This window comes from Pelophylax lessonae (genome assembly GCF_965119305.1).
Source record: "Pelophylax lessonae genome assembly, chromosome: 2".
In the NCBI taxonomy this organism is placed as follows: Eukaryota; Metazoa; Chordata; class Amphibia; order Anura; family Ranidae; genus Pelophylax; species Pelophylax lessonae.
Genome location: NC_138769.1, coordinates 177,258,144 through 177,281,634, shown reverse-complemented (window position 1 = coordinate 177,281,634; position 23,491 = coordinate 177,258,144). Strand labels below are relative to the sequence as shown.

The 23,491-nt window shown below is 47.4% G+C and overlaps 1 protein-coding gene across 1 annotated transcript in view; it reads right to left on the bottom strand.

Moving 5' to 3' along the window:
* POLA1 (DNA polymerase alpha 1, catalytic subunit) overlaps window positions 1-23,491 on the bottom strand; it is a 1,022,539-nt gene that overhangs the window by 845,380 nt on the left and 153,668 nt on the right. The gene's annotated exons all lie outside the window — the stretch shown is intronic.

Sequence of the window (23,491 nt, the reverse complement as noted above, 5' to 3'; positions counted from 1 at the left end):
TTAATTAGGGATGGACGAACAACTGTTAACAGTTTAGCCAAGATTTTAGCATACACCTTCACATCTGTGTTGAGTAGTGTTATCGGTCTAAAGTTTGCTGTTGTATCAGGGACTTTTCCTGGTTTTTGCAGTGCTACTTTGTGAGCGCGAAGCATCTCTGTTGTGAATGAACCCGATGTCATAGTAAAGTGAATTAACTTAAGTATATGTGGTGCCAAGATCTGTTTAAATTGTTGGATATAATCCTATGTAAATCCATCAGGACCAGGCGATTTGTCAGGAGGGAGTTGATCAATTTTTATTAACCACTTTCCGACCGGGCCATTGTAAAAATACGGCCGCAAAGTGGTTGTATAGTTCTGGGGCGCGCACATGGGAGTGTCTGTGCTCGCCGGGTCCCAGGGACCCGACGCATCACGGATCGTGGTAAAGGGCCAATGAGAGCGGTCCTTTACCACGTGATCGCTCCGTCCAATGACGGAGCGATCACGTCACAACAAACCGGCGCATGTCCGGTTCATTTCTCTCCTCAGACGCTGTACACAGCAATCGGTACAGCGTGCGAGGAGAGGAGGGACACTGCAGCTGCACACCTCCTCTGCCTCAACTGTGCCCAATTAGTGCCTCATCCGTGCCCCATCCATGCATCATCCGTGTCACATCCGTGCCCACCCATGCCACCTCAGTTCTCATCAATGCCACCGCAGTGCTCATCCGTGCCACGTCCGTGCTCATCCGTGCCACATCCGTGCTCATCCATGCCTCATCCGTGCCTGCCCATGCTGTCTCAGTGCTCATCCATGCCACATCCATGCTCTTCCATCCCACATCTGTGCCCGCCCATGCCACGTCAGTGCCCGCCCGTGCCACGTCAGTGCTCATCCGTGCCACGTCAGTGCTCATCCGTGCCACGTCAGTGCTCATCCGTGCCACGTCAGTGCTCATCCGTGCCACGTCAGTGCTCATCCGTGCCACATCAAAGCCACGTCAGTGCTCATCCGTGCCACATCAAAGCCACGTCAGTGCTCATACGTGCCACATCAAAGCCACGCCAGTGCTCATCCGTGCCACGCCAGTGCTCATCCGTGCCACGCCAGTGCTCATCCGTGCCACGCCAGTGCTCATCCGTGCCACGCCAGTGCTCATCCGTGCCACATCCATGCCACGTCAGTGCTCATCCGTGCCACATCCATGCCACGTCAGTGCTCATCCGTGCCACATCCATGCCACGTCAGTGCTCATCCGTGCCACATCCATGCCACGTCAGTGCTCATCCGTGCCACATCCATGCCACGTCAGTGCTCATCCGTGCCACATCCATGCCACGTCCGTGCTCATCCGTGCCACATCCATGCCACGTCCGTGCTCATCCGTGCCACATCCATGCCACATCCATGCCACGTCCGTGCTCATCCGTGCCACATCCATGCCACGTCAGTGCTCATCCGTGCCACATCCATGCCATGTCACTGCTCATCTCTGTCACATCCATGCCACGTCAGGGTGCTCATATGTGCCTCATCCGTGCCACGTCAGTGCTCATCAGTGCCACATCCATGCCACGTCAGTGCTCATCCGTGCCAAGTCAATGCTCATCAGTGCTGCATCCATGCCACATCAGTGCCACATCCATTCCAGGTCAGTGCTCATCAGTGCCACATCTATGCCACGTCAGTGCTCATCCGGGCCACATCCATGCCACATCAGTGCCACTACAATGCTTATCAGTGCCCTACAGTGTCTCACAAAACTGTAATGGGAAGTCAGGAAATGGCGGTGCTCCCTGCATGTTGGGCCTCTGTATGTGGCCAGGCTGTGGAAAAGTGTTACATATGTGGTATCGCCATACTCCGGAGGAGTGGCAAAATTTATTTTGGGGTGTCATTTTTGCTATGTACATGCTATGTGTTAGAAATGTCTAATAAATGGACAACTTTGTGTAAAAAAAAAAAAAAAATGTGTTTTGGTTTTCTTTCCACATTTTCCAAAAACTTGTGGAAAAAAAAATTGACATGTTCAAAACACTCATTATGCCTCCTATACTATATGTTTGGGGGGTTTTCTTTCCAAAATGGGGTCATTTTGTGGGTAATTCCATTGTCCAGGTGCTCCAGGACATTCAAAACTGTGATAAGTCGTCAGAAAATTATATGTGTAATTTTTGCTTCTAGAACGCCTGACTGTGCTCCTTGGATGTTGGGCCTCTGTATGTGGTCAGGCTGTGGAAAAGTGTCACACGTGGTATCGTCATACTCAGGAGTAGCAGAATGTATTTTGGGTGTGGCTGCAAGAATGCCTATACAGTGTGTAAGAAATACCTTCGTAATATGACCATTTTGTGAAAAAAAATATTTTTTTTAAAAAAATGGATTTTTGTAAAATCTTACCGTAAAATCCTTTTCTCTTAAGCTCATTGACAGACGTAGTCCTCGTTGATTCAACACACTCGGGTTATGCTGCCCTCTACAGGAGTAGGACTAGACAGGAAAGAAAACGTTCCGGCTACACCCTAGGGGCAGTCCCAGAGGGTATATCCTCTCACTTCCTGCTCTAGCAAATCAGTTATGTCACAAAGCAGTGTTTAGAGAATTTAACCCAACCCAACTCAAAAACAGAGAGGCGGGTACTACGTCTGTCAATGAGCTTAAGAGAAAAGGATTTTACAAAAATCCATTTTTCTCTGTCGCTCATTGACAGACGTAGTCCTCGTTGATTCAACACACTCGGGACGTCCCAAAGCAGTACCACAAATGAGGGGTGGGAAAATGGAAAACAAATCCAATCTAGAAGGCCCAACCGGTGCCAACTAGAAGTTTCCAATGCTCATCAATTAAAGATGAGATTCGGGGGGCGTGGCGACCGCCGAGTAAGATGGCCGCTTGATCCGGGAGCTCCAGCCAGCGCTCAGCCTATTCTACATCTACGGCCCGACACAGCCGCTCTACGACCCTGGTAACTGCAGATCCTTGTGGGGGAATAGCCCGTGCACATCACCAGCATGGCCCGGAGGAACAAAGGTGCCCCGCCAGTCCGCAAACTGTCCGAGTTTTTCGGACCGATCCCGCCCGGTCTCCGCCAACATGGCGGCGGAGACACTCCACCGCCCAGCCGGCCGCTCCCTCTACCGCCCGAGTCGCGGACGGATGACGTCATGACGGCGCCGATAGAGGCGCGAACGCACAACACGCTCCCGATGCGGCCGGCAAGGTCTGCGGACTCCTCTCCCTCCACGCCATCCGTACAGAGTCCGGCGAAGTCTCGCCCACGGAGGGGCTCACTGACGATGCAGGCATCTTCATCCATGGAGGTGAGCAATACATCCACCGCCCCGTATACACCTTGGGCCTACTCCCCACCGCCTGACCCGTTTGCAAACCTGACCACTACCGGACAGCCTGTATCAGACACTACCCTTAAGGACATGCTATCTATGCTACATTCGTCCATGCAGGCCAACATCCAAGCCTCCATCTCCTATTGCCAAAAGGAATTGCATGGTCTGGGAGACAGGGTACACAATGTAGAGGAGAGGATGGAGGAATTCACAGTGTCCTACAACTCCCTAGTGGACGCTCACACTTCCCATCAGGAAGATATACATCGCATGCAAGCGAAGATAGCAGACCTTGAGGATAGATCGAGGCGTAACAACCTCAAAATAAGGGGGATCCCTGAAACGATCCAACCCAACCAACTGCCCACTTATGTCCGCGATCTGTTTCAGACAGTGGAACTCACCAATGCGGACCTTACTATTGACCGCATCCACCGGCTCCCCAAACCATCATTCCTACCGCAAGACGTCCCTCGGGATGTCCTCATGAGGATACATTATTTTCAGGCTAAAGAGAAGATATTAGACTCGTTCCGGAGGAAAGATCGCCTCCCTGAAAATGCATCGACCCTCCAGGTCTTGCCTGATTACTCTCAATATACACTCCAATTGAGAAGGAATCTAAATTCCATAACCAAGGCCCTGAGGAACAATAAAATCGTATATAAGTGGAAATACCCCGCCAAGCTCTGTGTGACCCATATGGGGTCCACCTCCCAAATCACATCTATGGAACAAGGCCTCCGTCTCCTTAAACAGTGGCACATCCTCCCTGACACCACCGAACAAAGACCTAGACACCCAGATCCTCCACTACCACGTATGCAACCTGACTGGCATACAGTGTCTAGGCCTTCCAGATCCAGGTCCTCTCACCGCTCAAAATGACAGTGACTTCCATTTCCTTGGCTGGGCGCACTGGCCCTCCCGCCCTCTGTAGCACTTAATATCGTGCTAGCTACCCCACCAGCCGAGCAGCAATGGCTGCCCTTATGGTCCGTCAGGATCGTATCCTTTTTTACCTGTGTTGTTTTTTTCTTGTTTTCTACAATTCTTTTTGAAGCAGGACCCAGTTACGACTTCAGCAACATCCTTGGACAGTTGTTTCCATCATCAGCAATATGTTCCGGACTTCCATCCAGTCTTCCTCTGTGCCACTCACCGGACTCCACACGAACACCACTTGAACCATCCTTGATATCCAACTATCGGAGGCTTATGCGTCCTCCCTCCAGGTACCCCTATGTACTTCCTATGCCAAGTTTCATATGGTATGTTCTCATCCTCAGCGGAGAGCCCGCTTCGAACTCTCTGAACTTCCTCAAACCCTAATATGTCCTTACAGCTATTATCGCTGAATGTTAAGGGGTTAAACCACCCCGTAAAGCGCTTCTCGATGTGGAAGGAAGCAAAGACTAACAAGGCAGACATCCTGGCCATTCAGGAAACCCATTTCAAGCTCGGTTCAGTACCGCGCTGCTCCCACCCAGACTATCCCCATGTGTTTATGGCAAACTCCCCTGAAAAGAAACGAGGAACCCTGCTGGCCGTTAGTAACTCTGTGACCTTCACCTACTCTAGGGTGGTGGCGGATACAGACGGAAGTTTCATTATCTTAAACTGCAATATTGATGATTGTGATTATACTATTGTAAACGTGTATGCTCCCAACCGCCACCAGCTCAAATTCTTGCGGAAACTATTCACAAAAGTTCGTAAGCTCACGGTAGGCAAATTGATCATATGTGGGGATTTTAACATCGTAGCAGACCCTGCCTTGGACTCGACCTCCGGTGGCAAAACCTTGTCTACTTCCATGGCAGCTCTCCTACATGTGGAAAATCTGCACGATATATGGAGATACCAGCACGCAGAGGAGAGGGACTATACCTTCTTCTCGGCGTGCCACCTCACTTACTCCAGGATCGACATGTTCCTGGTAGACTCAACAATCCTGCCCTTGGTTTTACATACATCTATATCCCCCATCACGTGGTCAGACCATGCGGCCATACATATGTCCATATCTACATCAGCCCCCCAGTCGTCGCAGTACATTTGGAGATGCAACAACACCATTCTGTCAGACCCCGACTCTCTTAAGCACATCCAAACTCACCTCAGGGAATTCTTCGCAAACAACGCCGCCCCGACCACGGACCCTTTCACGCTCTGGAATGCCCATAAAGCATATGTGAGAGGAATTCTTATTCAACTGGCATCTAGATTAAAAAAGAAACATCAGAAATCGCTTCGAGACACCCTTGAAAACATTAAATCCTTGGAGGAGGCCAATAAACAGCACCCCTCACAATTATTGTCCACCAAACTTTTGACCCTCAGATCGTATCTCCGTAGGCTTCTGCTGGTCAATCACGACAAAATGATGGCGAAACTCCGACTTCAGTATTATTCGGCCCATAACAAGGCAGGCAAGTTTCTGGCCTCCAGGCTCAAAGCCAGGAGAGTGAAATCTAAAATAGCGTTCATAACCCACCCTCATACGGGTAAAAAACACACGCACCCCCAACAAATTGCGGACGCTTTCGCCGACTATTATGAATCACTGTATAACCTACGCAACGACGCGACCACACACAACCCGTCGTCGGACATTCTCACCTTCTTGAGACGCATGAACCTCCCCTCTCTCATGCCCGAGGACCTATCATCCCTAAATGCACCATTTACGCCAAAAGAATTATCCCAGACTATTCTAGGTACTCCTTTAAATAAATCCCCAGGCCCTGACGGGTTGACAAATGAATACTACAGGTCATTCAATGATATTCTTTCACCCCACATGTTGTCAGCATTTTCCTCGGCCATTGCCACAGGCGCCTTCCCAGAGGAGATGCTCCAGGCAAACATAATAACCCTCCCTAAACCAGGCAAACCCCCTATAGCACCAGCGAACTTTAGACCCATATCCCTGTTAAACAATGACGCCAAATTGTATGCAAAAATCCTAGCCAACCGCCTAGCGCACCTTTTACCGAAGCTATTGGGAGGTGACCAAATGGGATTCGTCCGGGGACGGCAAGCCCCGGATGCGACCAGAAGGGTAATAAACCTAATGCACCACGCTGAGAGCTCCAGAACGCCTTCTCTGCTTCTTTCCATAGACGCAGAGAAGGCGTTCGACCGCATACACTGGGGATACATGGAATCGGTCTTGCGCAAGTTTGGATTTTCGGGTCCGATACTGTCGGCCATAATGGCTTTATATTCCTCCCCATCTGCTAAGGTGCTCTCCGCTGGCATGCTTTCTAAACCCTTTCGCATTACAAACGGTACGCGTCAGGGCTGCCCCCTGTCGCCCCTCATCTTTAACTTGCTAATAGAACCACTGGCTGAATTACTTTGCACCTCCCCCATGGTATCGGGCTTTAAATTTGGATCCTCCAAGCACGTCATCACTCTGTTTGCGGACGATGTCATTTTAAGCCTATCAAACCCTATAGTGTCCCTCCCAGCAGCCCATAAAATTCTTCAAGACTTTAGCAAGGTGTCCTTCTATAAAGTGAATTTTGGCAAATCCGAAATCTTAGGCATGAATTTACCAGACACCACCCGAAAACATCTCCAAACAATACTCCCATATGCTTGGTCATCTGACTCGCTGAAATACTTGGGGATCCAGCTGGCATTCCCCACATCCAAATTGCTATACTCCAACATAAAGTCCCTACTGTCCACCCTAACAGCAGATACCAATGGTATCAAGTCGACCGAAATCTCCTGGGCGGGACGTATAGCGGCATTCAAAATGCTTTGTCTACCAAAAATACTATACATATTCCGCACCCTTCCGATACATGTCACCAGCGCACACCTCACTTCCATGTCCAAAATACTTTGCACATTTGTATGGCAGCGAAAGAGCCAGATGTTCTCAATCGCATATGATTCGTCACAAAAAGGCGGGTGGGCTAGGACTACCAGACATAACGGATTACTACCACGCAACAAGACTGACCCCCATCCAACACTGGTTCTCCAACACACGTAGCCTCCCCTGGCTGCCAATAGAAGCGGCATCGACGCGAACGTCGGATCTCGGTTTACTACTTCTAGCTGACGCATGGAAACCCCTAGATATGAGATCATTGCCAATCACGTCTCGTGCGACGCTACACTCCTGGCGAGCTCTCATCGCACGGAAGCCCACACATCCGACAGATGTGTTGATCCCGATACCCCTCACAGTATTCACTGTTCTTCTTCCGTTCACAAAAACCACCATGCTCACGGCTGCTGGGATACAGTCGGTATCTCAACTATACCAACAGGATTCACTCAAGTCCTTTCAAGACCTACACACCGAATTTAATCTACCCAACAATGCCATGTTTGCCCATAACGCCATAATTAGATTTTTACGCAAATATCCCTTGCCCAAGTTGCGGCTACCTGCCACCCTATGGCAATTCCTCATGGACGTAAAGTCCCCAGTAAAAGGCATATCCCTCATATACAACCTTATAGGACACAAGACCGCCTTTCATAAAACGACACACATGGTTAAGTGGGAGAGTGAGTTTCAGACACCCTATTCCGATTACCAGTGGAAAACGGCGATCCATACCTCCTTCATGGCCTCCAGATGCATAAACCACTGGGAACAAATGCAAAAACTTCTGACCAGATGGTACCTCACACCTTATCGCCTGTCTAAATTTTTTAGTTCTCAGAGCCCGCTATGCTGGCGTAACTGTGACCAAATAGGCACTATCTCTCATATTTTCTGGAAGTGCAAGAGCATAACCAGCTTTTGGAGGAGGGTGTTTGAGGTTCTTTCAACCACCACGGGCATACTCACCCGACCAACCATGGCCATGGCACTACTGAACTTAGGAATACACAACATACCCTTACACAAGAGAACGGTATGCTTCCACATCCTGGTAGCAGCCAGGACACTGATAGCCAAACACTGGAAGCAGACCATATCCCCATCTCACCTGGAGGTCATTAGAATGGTTAATCTCCAATACTCTATGGAGAAGGCTTACGCTTACTCGACTCATAATGGATCTAAATTCCACTCTACTTGGCACATGTGGACTACCAGCAAATACTTCACCCCTGTCCCTTGATAGGGGGTGGGCCACCGGTAACACAAACGTAAACACTAGTGAAATGACTGGAATAGTTTTTGGTTGTTAACGTTTACTTTTGAGATGTTATTCTTTCTTTATTTTTTTCTCTTTGATGATTGAGTTCTGCAATTCCACCTCTATATGTTTTGTTGGAAACATTGTACATGAGACTATGAATAATTTAACAAATTTTGATGTAGTGTTTGAAAATTAATAAAAATCTATTGCAAGTAAAGATGAGATTCAACAGAAAATTCCAACAGAAAACAACCCTCGAGGTAGACCACTGGTCTCCTCAAATTGCGGCCTGCAAACCTTGCGGCCAAATGAGGCATCCACCGATGCCATCACCTAAATCTTATAAAATTTTGTAAAGGTATGTACCGACGACCAGGTGGCCGCCTTACATACCTGGACCACTGATGCCTGATGGCAGAAAGCCCAGGAGTACTGAGCGCTCGAGTGAAGTGCGCCCTAACAGGGAACGGAGGATTCCGACCCTTACTAGAATAAGCCTGTACCACCGTCTGTCTAATCCATTTGGAGATAGTCGCGGCAGATGCAGGCAACCCCTTTCTGGGGCCATCCGTGATCACAAAAAGTGAATCCGTCTTACGGAATGATTCCGTAGCCTTCAGGTATACCCTGATTGCCCGAACCACATCCAAGGAATGCAACGCATGTTCCTGATGATGATTGGGCTGAGGACACAAGGAAGGTAGTACAATATCTTCATTCAGATGAAGCCTGAAACCACCTTTGGAAGAAAGGATGGCTTAGGATGAAGAATTACCTTATTCCTCTGAATCACTAAATATGGGGACTGGTCTGACAATGCAGCCAGTTCTGACACCCTGCATGCAGAAGTAATAGCCACCAAGAAGGCCACCTTCTGGAATAAAGTAAACAAGGGAATCTCCCTGATGCTTTCAAAAGGAGGTTTCTTCAGAACCGACAACCGAATTAAAATCCCAGGGCGATAAGGGCGCGCAGACTGGTGGAGCCAGGTGCCGCACCCCCTGGATGAAATTCCGCACCAAGGACTTAATAGCCAAAGGCTTCTGAAAGAAGATTGCTAATGCTGAAACCTGACCCTTGATGGTGCTCAAGGCTAGTTTCTGCTCAACCCCCTTTCGCAGAAAGGCCAATATTCGGGTCACCGAATAGGTACGTGGAGGAATCTCTAAAGATTCGCACCACGCGATATACGTCTTCCATGTGCGATAATAGACCTTGCTGGAAGTCGCTTTCCCTGCTTTAATTAGCGTAGGAATAACTGAAGCTGACAACCCTCTGTCCTTCAGTACCTGGGTCTCAATGGCCAGGCCATTAAACCCAGCGATTGTAAAGCACAATGGAAGATCGGTCCTTGAGACCGCAGACACTCCCTGAGAAGAAGTTCCCAAGGAACGTTCGCGACTAGCATGTCCAAGTCGGCCGGACCGGCTTGACGAGGCTAGCCTAGAATTTCCAGGACAACTGGAGTTCCCTCCATCTCCATCCTGTGGAGAAATCTCAGCAGCAATCTGAGATGAGGGAATCCCTTTAATAGCTGACACTGCCTTTACAGGCCGTTCAGCGCGTCTGCTGCGTCCACTGGAGCATCGTGGGCGCGCGTTACCAATCTCCGCACCTTCGGGATGCTGTGAAGAAGGCACAGATGGTGAAATCCTTGGCGAATGACTTACGTCATCACCCTGATATTGCCTGACTGGATCCGAACCAGGCTGCCCTAGAGCTTTCTGGCCCTGGCAATCCGACAAAGTCTGATCGTTCTCTGTTCCCACACATTATTTAGACACCTGATTCCTATCACGAGTGGTGATTTCTCCTGGTTAAACATTAGAGACCGAAGTCACCCGGCTAGAGGCTCCTTGGTCTGTCCGTTCAACCAGATCCGATTCTTGTGGGGAACTGATGCTAATCTTTGGAAAAGGTAAAGAAAATGATCTGTTCAGGGAACGGTAACTACCGCTCCCTGTAGTACTTACGCTGACCCAGCATTTTAACCACAGCACACGTTTGAGGATTACCGCTGACATAAATGCATGCCCTAATAGGGGGGTAGCATCCAAGGCTGCGTCACAGACAACCTGTAGTCCTTATATAATCTGTTCCATCAAAACAGATGTTGCCTGGGGGATACCTTTCCCCTTCAGGTCCTGGCGCACCAATCTCGCCCATTCCGTAAATGTCTGAGAACTAGATCAAATGACAATAACTGGTCTTAAGGCTGATCCTATCAGGGAAAAGATAGTGCGGGACTCCGCTTCTACCTTCCGATCCACCGAATTCTTAAAGGACGAAGCGTCCTCCACTGAAAAAAAACGTCGCTTTATTCAGTCTGGAAATAGGTGGATCCACCACTGGTGATACCGTCCATTTCTTAATGAGGGATTCCTCAAACGGATAGCGTCTAGTAATGCGCTTGGAACTAGTAAAGGTACGCTTAGAATGATCCCATACCTCTTTAATCTTTTTTACCCAAACACTTGGGTAAAGAAAAAACCTTCACCGTCCTGGTGGGTCTGCTAGTACCAAGGGGAAAATCCTATTTAATTGCCTCTGCCGGAAAAACCTCAAGTCTTAAGGTTTCCCGAACCGCACAACTAGTGCGTCCACCAATGCTTCTTCCTGATTTATGGCGGAAGCATGAACGTTCTCACTGTCTGAGGGAACCTTACCTGAGATAACAGCCCCTGCAGAGGGGCCTGCAGCTGCAATAACCATCTCAGCATCTGAATCTGAAGTCTCAGACGATATAGGGGTAGGCGGGGTCGCTTTCTTGACCCCCGTTCCTGACAGGCCGTCTCCACCCGAGCCACCAAAGACTTCAAAACTGCTGTGAATGCATCCATACTCTGTGCACTGGCGGGTCCCGCGGCCCCCCCGAGGGAAACCGGTGGGAGTACCTGTGTGGCAGGGTCCATGATAATTCCAGATACTGCCCGGAAAAATTAATTTGCCAAAAAGAAATAAAACTTTTTTTTTTTTTTTTTTCAGACCCCCAGCGCCACAAAGCCTTTTTAGTGTTGCCTGCTTAGGGACCCCTATAGAGCGAGAGAGAGAGATAGACCCCAAAGCTCACCACTTACTGCTCAGAGTTTCAAAATGCAACTTGTTTCAGCATTGTCTAGAACAGACAGGAAGTCTTTTGGCTGGCTTCCGGGGAAGAAAGGAGGCGGCTCCGCCCCTCTGCACGCCTTCCGGCGCCTCCCCTAGCTCCACGAGGTGTTTGAGTCACCTCAAACATGGCCGCCCCCATGCTGGAGACACGAGGCTACGCCAAAATGGCGGCCTCGTGCGAACTACCAGACAATTGCGGCGGCCTGCACAGAATAGCGGCATGTCTGCAGAAGGATCTCAGCCTCACAACCCTTCACCCTCAGCATGGTCGGTGGTACCGGACCCTGGCGGGCCGTATGCGGTCCGTGGCCGTCGGGAGGCATCTGCTTAGCTGGAGGAATGATCTGGAATGCAGTATACATATATAGACATCGCCCTGTGGCTTCTGACAGGTAGGATACTTTATACTATCACAGTAAAGTTCTAGTACTGCCACTGACTTCATCATTTTAACATCTTTGCAATTAGATTGTCAGCTCCCAAACCAAGCCTCCTGGCTTTTTGTTCACAAAAAACACACTCAAACAGGGGGATCTGTGACATGTTATAGGATAGAGGGAAGACCCATCCTTACCATTACAGCGAGGGGCCCGCTTTCACCACAAGACCCGTCAGGGGGAAAGGGGGAACATACTACTCACCATACCGGAACCAAGCTGGCGCCAACTCCTGACAGTACCCCTCTCCACCGAGGTGGGAGGGCTGTCGACCAGTACGGACGCCGTAACTCATGGTCTTAGGCGTTTCGGCGAGACGTTTAACTCGCAGGGTCAGTCCCCGTCCAGTGGGACTATGTCGCGTCCGACTCAGCGCAGAGCTATGGCCTGCACGCGCTCGTAGGCTGAACTGGGGCGACCACTGGATCTCAACATCCAGCCCGTCGCCCAGTTCAGCTTTCTTGCTTGAAGATCTCACAGGAACACTGGAGAAAAAAAGCTGTCTAAAAAATCTTTTCTAAGAAAAAAATCCTGCCAGGACCGAAGATCCTAGCAAGGTATCTAGGTCCTTACTCCTAACTAGACAGAAAAAAACTGATTTGCTAGAGCAGGAAGTGAGAGGATATACCCTCTGGGACTGCCCCTAGGGTGTGGCCGGAACATTTTCTTTCCTGTCTAGTCCTACTCCTGTAGAGGGCAGCATAACCCGAGTGTGTTGAATCAACGAGGAGACTACGTCCGTCAATGAGCGACAGAGAAAATCATTTTGCAAAGAATTGTGGGAAAAAATTACAACTTCATAAAACTCACCATGCCTCTTACTAAATACCTTGGAATGTCTACTTTCCAAAAAGGGGTCATTTGGGGGGGTATTTGTACTATCCTGACTTGTAGGGTCTCAAGAAATGAGATAGGCCGTCAGTACTTTAGGTGTGATCAATTTTCGATGATTGGCACCTTAGCTTGTAGACTCTATAACCTTCACAAAGACCAAAAAATGTATACTTATTTGGGTTATTTTTACTAAAGATATGGAGCAGTATAAATTTTAGTCAAAATTTATGAAGAAAAAATGACTAAATTTGCAAAACTTAAAACCAAAACGAAGAAAAATGCATTTTTTTTTACAAAATGTTCGGTCTTTTTTTATTTATAGCGCAAAAAATAAAAAACCCAATTATGATTAAATACCACCAAAAGAAAGCTCTGTTTGTGTGAAAAAAAAGGATGAAAATTTCATATGGTGACAATGTTGCATGACTGAGTAATTGTCATTCAAAATGTGAGAGCACTGAAAGCTGAAAATTGGTCTGGTTAGGAAGGGGGTTTAAGTGCCCAGTGGGTAAGTGGTTAATATTTCCCACGATGGTCACTGGTGTATTCAAATAAGCCAACTGTTCACCCGATAGCGTGGGCGATTTTAATTTTTCAAGAAATTCAATTATTTTTGAGTCAGATGGTTTCTTGAATGTGGGATCCATTTCTAAATTATATAAAGCGTTATAATAATCCGCAAATGCATCTGCAATTTCTTGTGGTTTTAACAATTTTTTTTAGAAAAAGGATTGTATACATAGGGGGATTTTCTTTTTTATTTTCCGAGATTTAAGACGAGAGGCTAACCGTTTACCTGCTTTATTATTTTGAGAATAATGTATTATTTTCAACTATCTCATGGCTTTATCGTGGTCTTGTACTAAGAGGCATCGTAGTTCATTACGTAGTCTTGTGAGAATAAAAGTCTAAAGGGTTAGGGTTTAGTTTATTTTTAGTTTCTCTAGTATGAATTTCCTGCAATATTTTAGCTATAGAGGATTGCAGTAATGTTTTTGTTTTTGTCCCTAGTTGTAAAAGGATACCCCGCATGTATGCCTTGTGGGCATTCCATAGTATTGAAGGGGGGATGTCTGCGGTGTTATTTATATCAAAAAATGTATTCAGATGCTTCGTTAGTAGGGTATCATTAGCTGGAAGTTGGATCAATTTATTGTTGCAACGTACAAGTAATGGCGGCATTATCCGACCATGTTATTTCATGTATGGAAACTTCTAAAATGTTTTGTAATAACCCCTCATCCACTATAAATAAATCTATTCTTGAATAAGATTGATGTCGAAATGAGAAGAAGGTATAGTCCCTCTCTCCTGCATGGAAACATCTCCATGCATCATATAAGTCCTCTCTGCGAAGAAACCCATCCAGGGTAGCCGGCCGGTCTCTGCGCAGAGAGGAGGAATCCAAATGGGGGTTAGGAGTCAAATTAAAGTCTCCGCACATCAACAAACTTCCTTCACGAATCTTGCAAATTATTTTATAGAGTTTCCTGAAAAACCGCATCTGATGTTTATTAGGTGAATAAATGGAAACCAAAGTAGATATGTTTTTGATAATCCCAAAAACGACTATAAAATATCTACCCTCTGGCTCTAATGCCAAATTCTTCAAAGTAAGTGACACCGTATCCCTGATAGCCACAAGGGTTCCCCTCTTCTTCTCCCGTGCCGAAGCAAGGAAAATATGTGGGAAACTCAGATGTCGACATGGAAGGGTCTCATCTCCAAGAAAATGTGTTTCCTGCACAGCAAAAACATCCGCTGCGCAATACAGCTTCTTTCCATACAGATCATCTTTTAGCTGGATGGTTCAATCCATGTGCATTAATAGAAAGCACCGTCAAGCTCATAGTCATATTGCGCCGTTAGGATATAGAGCTGTGCGGGAAGAGACAATATATACCGAGCAGATCCCAAAATACAACTCAGAAAGGAAAAAAGATATCCCATTAGAAGGCAACATGTGTCGACTTAAACAGACCATACATTAAACCGAATCAGTAGTCTATTAGTGTACTTCCACCAATTAAAAAAAAAAAAATTATTTTTTCCGCATCTGATTAATTTCATTACGCTCTGGTAGGAGCCTAGGCGATGCGCTAAGGGAAAAAAAATGAAGAAAAAAAAAGAAGAAAAAGGAAACCCCCAAAAAGGGAGCTTCGTGCAGGTAATTCTGCAACATTGGGGGGGGGGGGATTTTCCCCCCAAAAAAAAGAAAGGTACAATGTATTGTACCATTACGCCACACCAGGGGGAACATCATAGAGGCTGGGATGGGGGCCTTGCGAGGTGATTGTTTTAAGCATTATTCATTCTTTGTTTTTTCTCCTATTTTACTTTTGTCCATCCTAAATTGTGATTTGGTCTTCGTACTGTATCCGTTCCTGCTGATGGGGAGATATTCCACTTTTTGAGTAGCTCCATACCCTCTTCTAGAATGTCTAGAATGTCTATTGTTTTGAAATTATCTTGATGGAAAACCGTCAGACTTGCAGGGTATCTCCATTTATACTGGACATTAGGATTACGGAGAGTTTTAGTAACCACCAAGAGATTATTGCGTCTCTGCATAGTGAATCCAGAAAAATCAGAGAAGACTTTAAGAGATTTTGCTTGTTCTGGTAAAGTTTCCTTTTGTTTGAACATTTGGAGGATTTTCTCTTTCACTTGATAATAATGTAACCTTAGTAGTATGTCTCTCGGTACTTCAGGTGGTATATATGGAGGCTTCAGAATACGATGTATACGATCAATGGTCAGATCGTTTGCAGTTAATTCTGGTGACACTGCACTAAAAAGGTCTCTGACAAAGTGGGGAAGTTGGGCCAACCCTAGCCTCAGCCACTGACCGTCCAGTTTCTCCCAGATCTGCTTCCACAGATGTTAGAGGAAGTCCTCCTGCCAAATCAGTTGATTCTAGTATATTTCTTTCTTCTGTTAGAGGAGATCCTGCAGAGTTTGTTGCATTCATTGCATCCGCCGCTTCTGTTGCATCTACTTCCCGCATTATATCGTCCCCTAGAGCACCGATAGCTGCTCTCTGTGCTCGGGTCCGGGCACCCTTTTGGTGTGAGCCTTCATTTTTATTCATAAAATACACTGTTCGTTTCCGTGGCTGGGGAACATCCTGCTGTCGTCTCTGCTGGCGTTTTGGAATCTTCAACCCCACTGCCTGATATATCTTCACTTGTGCCCCGACAGATGCCAGCTAGCTCCTCTTTGTTCTCTGCTACCTCTGGCACTGCCCACTACTCCACCTACTGCTAGATCCTCAGAGTTCTTCTGAAAAAATGTAGATAAAATAAACACAAAAATGGAGGGTGCAAGATGCAATTGCACACCATAAAGAGCGAAGTGCAGGCAGAGTACAGGTATGTAGGTATGTGAATATGTGGGTATGATATAGGTATAACGCTGGCAATAGGTACACAAGTGATGCACGTTGTACACAGATGGGACAGGAGCAGGGAGTCAGATACTGAGACTGTTTTATGCAGATAACAAAAAGGCGGAAAGCCCCAACAACTAATTTGATTTTGAATCTGCTTGTATATGCTCATCTAAGCTCTGGCTAAACAAAGGCAAACAAGCAGGCAAAGAGGAAAAAAAAGAAAAAAGATGAACACACGGCTATTTATGTTGAATGGATATGTGTCTGGGCCTGCATGCTGGTATCCCTTTAGCACTGTTTTAACCTGAATGTCCACAGAGCCATGGACTGCAAGAGCAGTAAAAAAAAAAAAAAAAAAAACAGCTAATCGGCTGTGCGGCCCTGCGGCAAATAGATGGTGTTTGAGGCTATGTGCCAGTATCCCTTGAGCGCTGACCGGACACGACCTGGGTGTCTACAAGCAGTAAGAGACAGTGAGGGCAGCTGACCACTATGCAGTTACACAGATGCAGCTATGCATACATCTGAGGTTTAGTATCGGTACCTCTTGATCCTCTGTATGATCGACTATGCAGCTACAAAGATGCGGCTATGCATATATCTGAGGTTTAGTATCGGTACCTCTTGATCCTCTGTATGATCGACTATGCAGCTACACAGATGCGGCTATGCATATATCGGAGGTTTAGTATTGGTACCTCTTGATCCTCCTCTGTATGCCATCCCTCTCATCCATCAACAGCCAGGACTAGGCAGGTTTAGGTAGGTCTAGGGATCTGGAGCTGGATATCAATGCCTCTGTGTCCCTCAAGCATCGTAGCCATCAATCACGGCATCCACTATAGATGAAGCAGCCGGATGGCTAAGCAGTTCTGGGAGTCTGGAAGTCTGGAGGCTTGGTGGTCAGAATTCAACACTTATCCCCCCTCAGGTGTGGCAAGTGCTCTCAGCAGCACAGATCAGCACATGCGGCCATTGCAATTTGCAAGCACCACTCCCCCTGTATGGGAGCGCACTTACTAAGGAGGTGACCGTGAGTATTTTGCACAGCTATCTAACCAGAGTTCATTTACTACATTTGCATAATGTATTATACAAGATGGTACCATAGCTGGGGGGGATTTTTTTTTTGTTTTTTGTAGGCTGGACTGCCACTTCAAATAATAGTGTCCAGATAGCAAACACTTTGCATTCACAGAAAAATGCAACGTGCAGAAGGGCAGCCACTTGGAATGACCCTCAAAAGATCACAGCCATCACAGTAGTAGCTCAGGCTAGTGCAGTGATTTACGGCTTCCGTAGAGGTTGATTAGGTATCACATATGCATATTTACATATTGCCAAGCTGGCCCAGTTTAAACACTTAACGCAAAACTGACGTAGACCTACGTCGGCTGACTTTAAGTGGTTGTACCGGGATGATGCTGGATGCGGCTTCGATCGGGTCCTCGAATGATGTAACCCGGAAGCGGCGTCCATGACGTCACATCCGGGTTACTCGGCTGCTAAAGGCAGCAGATTCAAAAAGTGACTGTATTCAAAAATGCCGTTTTCAGCGTTTTGAATACATGGAAGTGTAGTGCCCCGATCCCTCCATAAAGAGTACCTGTCACTGCATATTGCTGTCACAAGGGATGTTTACATTGCTTGTGACAGCAATAAAAGCGATCAGATTTTTTTTTTTTTTTTTTTTTAAACCTGTTAAAATTAAATACATTTTAGCCGCCTCAGTTGCCGTGAGCTCGCGCATGAAAGAAAACATATGGAAGTCGCGCCGCGAACTAAATCGCTATTCAATCCACACACGTGAGGTATCGCTGCGATCGCCAGAGCGTGAGCAATAATAGAAAAAAAAAAAAAAAGGAGCTACACTAACTCTAAACTAGTAATCGTTAAAAATTTAAAGTGTCGCCTATGGAGATTTTTATTAACCGCAATTTGTCGCCATTCCACGGGTGTGCGCAATTTTAAACCGTAACATGTTGGGTGTCTACTCGGCGTGACATCATGTTTCACAAAATACAAAAAAATGGGCTAACTTTACTGTTTTGTTTTTTTTAAATGAAGTGAAATGTGATTTTTTGTAATTTTTCACAAAAAAATGTCGTTTGAAGGACCGCTGCGCAAATACCGCGTGACAAAAAATATTGCAATGACCGCCATTTTATTCTCCAGAGTCTTTGCTAAAAAAAATATACACATACATTATATATATATATATATATATATATATATATATATATATATATATATATATATATATATATATATATATATATATATATATATATATAATGTTTGGGGGTTCCAAGTAGTTTTCTAGCCAAAAAATACAGATTTTAACTTGCAAACAAAGTGTCAAAAAATAGGCTCTGTCTTGAAGTGGTTAAGTATACAAAATATATCATCACTGGAGTTCAACTATAACAAAAATTACTACTGAATTATACTATATATTTATTTTCAGGTTGATGTAGGATGACCATATAAAAATTGGATTTTTGTAAGAACTTACCGTAAAATCCTTTTCTCCGAGTCCTTTGACAGACGCAGCTCTCAATGCTTCTTCATTATTGGGACGTCCCAAATCAGTGTAGGCATGAGTGGTGGGAAAACGCAACAAACTGTTAACATACAGCAAAGGGTAAAAAACGTAGCCAATGGGCAACAAAAAAAGCTCAACCCAAACCAAAAGGAGCTTACCTACAAGCATAAAATGTACCCCCATAAAGAGAAAACCAAGTCTCTTTGTCAAACAGCAGCCTGCAAAACCTTGCGGCCCAAGGAAGCATCCGAGGATGCCAACAAATCAACCTTGTGGAATTTGGTAAAAGTGTGCACAGACGACCAAATCGCTACTTCACACACCTGAGCAACAGAAGCCTGATGGTAAAAAAAGCCCATGAGGCAGTCAGCGCTCAAGTAGAATGCGCCCTCACAGGGAAAGTAGGAACCTGACACCTTAATGAATAGGCCTGAACAATTGTCTGCCTGAACTATATTGATATGGCCGCAGCAGACGCAGCCAAACCCTTACGATATCCCACAGGAAGGACAAACAAGGAATCAGATGTCCGAAAAGACTCCGTGGCTGACAGGTAAACCCTGACCGCCCAAACCACATCCAGCGAATGCAAAGCAAATTCCTTGGGATGCTTGGGCTTAGCACAGAGCAAGGCAAAACAATATCTACACTGAGGTGAAAGCAGACACCACCTTAGGGAGAAAAGACTGATTAGGTCGTAGAACAACCTGATCCCTATGAATGACCAAAAAAGGTGAACGGCAGAACAGAGCCACCAACTCAGACACTCTGCGAGCAGAAGTGAAAGCCACTAAAAAGGCAACCTTCTGAGACAACAAAGGCAGAGATATCTCCCTAATATTTTCAAAGGGGGGGCTGTTGAAGAACGGACAACACCAAATTCCTATCCCACAGCGGCAAAGGGGATCTCCTCGGCGGAGCCAGGTGAAGCATCCCTTGAATAAAAGGTGCGGATCAAGGAATTAGAAGCCAGGGGAGGTTGGAAGTAAATGGCTAAGGCCGACACCCGACCTTTAAATCGTACCTAAAGCCAAGCGTTGCTCAACTCCCTTCTGCATGAAGGCTAAGACCCTCACACAGAAAATGAGCGAGGATGCAACTTGTGTGACTCATACCAGGCAATATACACCTTCCAAGTAAGATAATAAATCTTTCTGAATGTAGCCTTCCTTGCTCTCAAGGTAGGAATCACAGAATCAGAGAGGCCTCTGTCTCTCAAAACCTGGCCTTCAACCGACACGTCGTTAAAGCCAGCGACCATAAAGCAGGATGGAAAAATCAGCCCTTGAGACAGCAGATCCCCTCTCAGAGGCAGCCGCCAGGGAGGCTCGATGACCATCTTTACCAGGGCTGCCTACCAAGACAGGGGAGGCCAGTCTGGGGCCACCAGAATAACTGGCACCTGTTCCACTGCCAAACTGCGGAAGAACCTTGACAAGAGCTGTATCGGAGGAAAGGCATAAATCAGCCGATATTGGTTCCAAGACACCAACGCGTCTGTGGCGTTGGCCAGAGGGTCTCGAGCCCTGGCCACAAACCGCTCTACCTTTTTGTTCAGATGAGACGCGAACAGATCCACCTCCGGAGTTGCCCATTGGGCACACAGGAGACGAAAAACATCCGGATGCAGGGACCATTGCCCCTGATCCAGAACTTGACTACTCAGCTAATCCGCAGCCAATTCTCCACCCCTGGAATGTGAACAGCGGAGAGAGCCAGAACATGTGCCTCGGCCCAAATCAGGATCCCGGCCACTTCCCTGGCCGCCCGGACACTCTTGGTGCCCCCCTGATGATTTATATAGGCCACAGCCGTGGCATTGTCGGATTGTACACGAACCGAAAAGCAGTGCAGCCGAGGCGTCCAATGGAGCAGGCAGAGTTTGATCGCCCTTAGCTCCAGGACATTTATTGGCAAGGATGATTCCTCCGGCGACCATGTTCCCTGGACACAAAAAGTGTCCAGTACTCCACCCCACCCAGACAGGCTAGCATCCATGGTGACCACCATCTACAACAGCGGCAGAAAGGACCTGCCCTAGCTCAGAATAGGCGACAGAAGCCACCAAGACAGCTCCGACCTCGTGAGACGGCTTAGACATATTCTGTCAAAGGACTGTGGGTCTTTGTCCCACTTGACAAGAATCTTGTTTGTAGAGGCCTTGTGTGAAATTGAGCAAATGGGACAGCCTTGAAAGTCCACACCAACAGCCCACAGGACCTCATACACGTCCACAGGGAGGAGAGATCGTTGTCCATCAGCAACCGATCTCGTCCTGCAAGGCCTGAAGTTTTTCCTCTGGGAGAAAGACCCTCGCCTGAGAGGAGTGTAAGATCATGCCCAGGTAGTTCAGGCGCACTAAACGGAGTCAGTGCAGACTTCTGGAAGTTGATGGTCCACCCGAACTCCTGAAGTGTCTGAACCTTGAATGCCAGGTCACCCGACAGGGTGACATGAGAGCTTGCCCTCAACAGATCGTCCAGATAGCCGAGGATCGCAATTCCCTTTCTGCATAGCAAAGCCAGCACCGGGGCCAAAACCTTGGTGAATACCCTGGGAGAGGACGCTAGACCAAAGGATAATGACAGAAATTGAAAGTGCTCCTCCGCCACCGCAAAATGGAGACACAACGCTGATGACCCTCGTAAATAGGTATGTGCAGATACGCATCATTTACAGCTATGGAGGCCAGAAAGTCCCCTTGATGTAAAGATGCTACCACCAACCAAACTGATTCCATCCGAACTTCTGCACCCACACAAAGCGGTGCAGTGATTTGAGGTCCAGAATTGGACGCACCTTGCCCTCCTTTCTGGGCACTGTGAACAGGTTTGAATCAAAACCTTGAAATCATTCCTGCTGAGGAACCGGCTCAATCACTCCCCGTGCAAAGAGTCTGCACTGCCTCCCTGAGATCCTTCAATTGATCCGGAGACAGACGGGAGATTTGATGGAAAGAACCTGTCTGCTCGGCGACACCGAAAATCGATCTTGTACCCTGAATTAATTAGTTTGTGAACCCATTTGTCCCGATCAGAGACGTCCAAGGTTCTTGAAAGTAACGCAGACATCCTCCCCCACCAAGAATCGGGTGAGGACGTCCCCTTCATGTAGAAGAGGATTTGTCCGCCTAACCGGACCGGCTATTCTTGGGTTTACCCGACCAAGCATTCCTGTTTCCTCAAGAGGCTCTGTTTGCACGCGCCCTTGCGGCACAGAAAAAAAACGCCTATGAGCCATGAAAGAGGGTCCCCTCTTACTTCGAGGTGCCTTGCCTTTGGGGAATGGGGTAGCAGAGAACTCTTAGCCCCGTTAGGCCCTTGCTTAACTTATCCAAGGAGTCCCCAAACAGGCGTTCACCAAAAATGGGAGATCAGTTAAGGCCTTCTTGGAAGCCTGGTCTGCCAACCAGCAACACAGCCACACAATCGGCATATGGCAATCCCCACCGCTGACACTCTGGCAACCAGAGGAGCCCCGTCCAGGGCCGCAGCACACAGGTACACCAGGGCCTGGACCATCTGGTCCGTCAGCTCATCAGAGCTGGGGGAACTGTCTCAGCGGTCAAGTTACCCCCAAGCACTGCAACCCATTCTGTAACAGTCTGAGAAACCAGGACGGATGCGAATACAAATTTAAATATCAAGCCCGCCAGGAAAGGGATTCCACCCATCAGTCCACTGGCTCCGTAAACACCTGGGAGACTTCCACAGGTACCACAGTAGATTTGTTCTGGAAACAGGGTGATCCACCTTATTTGAGACTGAGTCAGCAAAGGTTTAACACCGTATAAATCGCTTTGCACCACTAGCACGTGCTTAATGCGCCATTGCTCATTCACCATATCGTGAAAGTCTTTGGGACAAGGGAACACGACCCGACTTCTGGGCTTTTGCGGGAGCCAAAAACTACCCGCTGACCTGACTGTGTGGGCTCATTATCCATTTTCAATGTTTCCCTTACTGAAAAAATCCATGCTTCCACCTTAGCGCTGTTACCGCGCTGCAACAGAGGAGGACATATCCTCCTGACCATCTGACTGCGAGGACAGGGATCCCTCATGGATGGGATTGTCCATGGCAACCATATCAGGCTCCGAATCAGAGGACTGAGAAGGCAGTGGCCGTGACTGGGTAGTAGGCCTGCCGAATATAAATCGGCGCATCGATGCATCGCGATGCGACCCTTCGCGATTCTGCATCGATTCGGGGTGCCGGCAACATCGATTAGGAAATTACGTCATCAGCCGCGGCCACGCCCTCCTGCGCCTGGGAGAAAAAAGTCACAAGAACACAGCTGATTGGTGGATTAGTGCGGGAGCTTAATAAAAAGGCTCTGCCCCTTCCTCTTGCCTCTCCATCGCAGCCAGCCAGCGCCGCCTCACCGTGGTCGGTCAGGCCCAGCCGCCACGCCACACACCAGCCAGCCACTGGAGCCCAGAGAGCAGAGCACCTGTCCTCAGTGTGGTGCAATGCAGTGCACAACAACCCACACACAGCAGGTATGTTTGTTAAGTCCGAACTAACAATTGTATGTAGCTAATCATGGGGGTCTCTATCTCTGGGGGGGGGGGGGGATGTATGTGATGGGAGGGGACCTGGGACAGGGGACGGTCGGTCGGGGATAGTAATACTGTCCTCATCGGCCTGGGGGATCTTTCAGAGAAACAAGACTTTCAAAAGACTCTTAGACTTACATCTCAAGGATCAGGAGATAAAGGGC